The sequence below is a fragment of the Coregonus clupeaformis genome, chromosome 19, assembly GCF_020615455.1.
Source record: "Coregonus clupeaformis isolate EN_2021a chromosome 19, ASM2061545v1, whole genome shotgun sequence".
Classification (NCBI taxonomy): domain Eukaryota; kingdom Metazoa; phylum Chordata; class Actinopteri; order Salmoniformes; family Salmonidae; genus Coregonus; species Coregonus clupeaformis.
Window position 1 is genome coordinate 19,725,616 of NC_059210.1, and position 4,055 is coordinate 19,729,670.

At 39.5% G+C, this 4,055-nt stretch overlaps 1 long non-coding RNA gene across 1 annotated transcript; it reads left to right on the forward strand.

Annotated features, from left to right (window-relative positions):
* Positions 1-851: 851 nt before the first annotated feature.
* On the forward strand, positions 852-3,350 carry LOC121531373. The gene is made up of 4 exons (XR_005994140.1): positions 852-903; positions 1,208-1,281; positions 2,842-2,962; positions 3,095-3,350. It is a non-coding gene; the product is annotated as an uncharacterized LOC121531373 (long non-coding RNA).
* The last annotated feature ends 705 nt before the right edge of the window (positions 3,351-4,055 follow it).

A 4,055-nucleotide genomic window follows, 5' to 3' on the forward strand; every position in this document is an offset into this window, starting at 1 on the left:
GATTAGAGGCCGCGTACTGGAGACGTGTTGGTTGGGAATGTCTACACCTGTTGTATTCGGCGCATGTGGCAAAAAAAAATGTCTTTGATTTGATTTGATTTGTGGGGAGGTGCGTGTTTGGCCTGTCCATTCCCCTTGGATGTTGGTCTCAGAGCTGTGTAGCTATGTCACAATCAGTGGCGCGTACTCATGGATGCCAAGGGAAGACAGGCTTCCCCCAAGAATTGACCAATAATAAAATATAAAATAACATGTTTTCCTTCAATTCGCAAGAAAGCATCCGAGCGAGCGAAACAGCGCCCCTCTGTCTCAGTCTGTGTAGCCCATCTATCTGATGCTTAGAAAAAATAGTTATTTGGGGTTCTATATAGAACCTTTTGGTTCTTCGGATGAGATTAAAGAACCCTTTATTAAAAAAGGTTCTATATAAATGATATACCCAGTGAAGGCAAATAACCTTAAGGGTTTTAGAAAAACAACAGCTAACAAAAGCTAACCCAGTCACATAAAACTCTGAAATTACAGCTAACATTCCCTTTTAATTTGTTTCAGCTGTTTTGCATTGACATTTATATCCATATTAATGATGCTGCTGCATGATTTCGCCTGGTCAGCAAAATGGCTGGCTGACATCCGACACCATTAGCTCTCTATGGCAGGGGGAAAATCGAATTCATATTTTGCTACATTTTGCAGAGGTCTGAGTGACAAACAGCAAGGTTCATACAAACCTGTGCTGTTGCAAACTAAATTCTAGCTAGAAGCAGATATAAATGTGGGGTTCTATATAGAACCTTTTGGTCAATTCAAATTTAACGGCCATTCCGATTCAAAAACCAATTGCCATTCCAGCATGACGACGCAAGAGGATGGTGGTTGAACAAACTTGCAAGTAACCTACCAGTAAGCACGTTATCTTTCAATGTATTAAGTTAAGCAAAGTTGATTATTTAATTCAAATATATGAACCCAAAGTCATATGATGAACTACAGGCTAGATAAATAAAGTTGAAACATTATTAGAATTTGTGCACCTTTGTAAGCTTGCTAGCTAAACAGAAAAAGCTAGGCTACTTTAATTCTCCACTGTACAATCTAGCCGGCTAACTCTTTCAAATAAACATACTTTTTTATTATGGGATATGCCAAATAGAGCTACAGACCCAGCCTGACATTGGCAATGAGCTAATTGTTACTTTTATTTCAGTATTTCCGTGTGGAGTCAATTGAGGGGACCATGTTTCATGAAGCCATTAGAATACTGTTGCTGACTGAGAGGAGGTATGTACAGTATAAATTATTTATAATCAATTATGTATAATAAGTATTGGTGATTGAATAGCCTAGTTAATGATTACATGACTTTTAACACACTATCTACAGTGCCTTCAGAAAGTATTCACACCCCTTGACTTTTTCCACATTTTGTTGTGTTACAAAGTGGGATTAAAAAATGATTTCATTTTCATTATTTGTCAACGATCTACATAAAATACTCTGTAATGGCAAAGTGGAAGAAAACTTCTAACATTTGTAAAACATTTATGAAAAATTCAACACTAATATATCTTGATTGAAGTATTTAACCCTCTTAGTCAATACGTGTTAGAATCACCTTTGGCAGCGATTACAGCTGTCTTTCTGGGTAAGTCTCTAAGAGCTTTCCACAACTGGATTGTGCAACATTTGCCCATTATTATTTTCAAAATTATTCAATCTCTGTCAAATTGGTTGTTGATCATTGCTAGACAACCATTTTCAGGTCTTGCCATCGATTTTCAAGCAGATTTAAGTCAAAACTGTAACTTGGCCACTCAGGAACATTCACTGTCTTCTTGGTAAGCAACTCCAGTGTAGATTTGGCCTTTTATTTTAGGTTATTGTCCTGCTGAAATGTGAATTTGTCTTTTGGAAAGCACACTGGCCCAGGTTTTCCTCTAGGATTTTTCCTGTGCTTAACTCCATTCCGTTTCTTTTTTTACCCTTAAAAACTCCCCAGTCCTTAACGATTACAAGCATACCCATAACATGATGCAGCCACCACTATGTATGCTTGAAAATATGGAGAGTGGTACTCAATAATGTGTTGTATTGGATTTGCCCCAAACATAACACTTTGTATTCAGGACAAAAACTTAATTGCTTTGCCACATTTTGCAGTATTACTTTAATGTTTTGGAATATGTTTATTCTGTACAGGCTTCCGTCTTTTCACTTTTTAGTATTGTGGAGTAACTACAATGTTGTTGATCCATCCTCAGTATTCTCCTATCACAGCCATTCAACTCTATAACTGTTTTAAAGTCACCATTGGCCTCATGGTGAAATCCCTGAGTGGTTTTCTTCCTCTCCGGCAACTGAGTTAGGAAGGACGCCTGTATCTTTATAGTGACTGGGTGTATTGATACACCATCCAAGGTGTAATTACTAACTTCACCATGCTCAAATGGATATTCATTGTCTGCTTTTTATTTTATTTTTACCGATCTACCAATAGGTGCCCTTCTTTGCGAGGCATTGGAAAACCTCCCTTGTCTTTGTGGTTGAATCTGTGATTGAAATTCACTGCTCGACTGAGTGATCTTACAGATAATTGTATGTGTGGGGTACAGAGATGAGGTCGTTCAAAAATTATATTAAACACTATTATTGCACACATTGTGAGTCTATGCAACTTATTATGTGACTATTATGTTACATTTTTAATCCTGAATGTATTTAGGCTTGCCATAACAAACAGGTTGAATACTTATTGGCTCAAGACATTTCAGCTTTTCATTTGAACTTTATGGTGTGTAGGTCAGTGAAAAATAATCTCAATTTAATCCATTTTAAATTCAGGCTGCCTGTAACACAACAAAATCTGGAAAAAGTCAAGGGGTGTGAATACTTTACTGGCAGTAACGCAGAATTATCACAGGCAGAGGATCTCTCTTTCGGCTGCTGCTGATAACAACTGCATGTAAGTTCTTCTTCTACATCATAATAATGACATGTCTGCATAACATTCAGTCTTCATTTTGGCAGATTAACTCATTCTTATTTCTGAAGATTAACTAGTTTTTGCTCCTTTTCTCTTCTTCTCTGGAACCAGTCTCATACAACCCATGTGTACTGGTTGTAGGTAGCCCAGCAGCTAAGGAGTTGGACCTGTGGCAGGAGTTGGACGTGTGGCCAAAAAGTGTCCGGTTCGAATCTTGGGTCAGGCGCTGGAAAAAACTGCCTGAATTGATCCTGACATCTGGAGTGCCTCTGGTTTCATCCTCAAAACATTCACCTGCTGTTGGGCCCTTGACCATGGCCCTGAACCCCACAACATGCTTTCCATCCAGGGGCACTGCTCTGCAGCTTCAACCTAGGCTTGTCTCAACTGTTTGTGTGAGGTCTGCTGTTTGGGGGGATTGAGATTAAAGCAGAAGATGCATTTTTGTTGTTCGCTGTAACTAATGGACAACGTTGTATTGTATTGTATTATAAAGAAGTCAGCCACAGTTGACTTGGGCCACAGCTTGGCACATCTAGCCACTGGGATTTTTGCCCATTCTTCAAGGCAAAACTGCTTCAGCTCCTCCAAGTTGGATGGGTTTTGCTGGTGTACAGCAATCTTTAATTCATACCACAGATTCTCAATTGGATTGAGGTCTGGGCTTTGACTAGGCCATTCCAAGACATTTAAATGTTTCCCCTTAAACCACTTGAGTGTTGCTTTAGCAGTATGCTTAGGGTCATTGTCCTGCTGGAGGTGAACCTCCGTCCCAGTCTCAAATCTCTGGAAGACTGAAACAGGTTTCCCTCAAGAATTTCCCTGTATTTAGCGCCATCCATCATTCCTTCAATTCTGACCAGTTTCCCAGTCCCTGCCGATGAAAAACATCCCTACAGCATGATGCTGTCACCACCATGCTTCACTGTGGGGATTGTGTTCTTGGGGTGATGAGAGGGGTTGGATTTGCGCAAGACATAGCGTTTTCCTTGATGGCCAAAAAGCTCAATTTTAGGCTCATTTGACCAGAGTACCTTCTTCCATATGTTTGGGGGGTCTCCCACATGCCTTT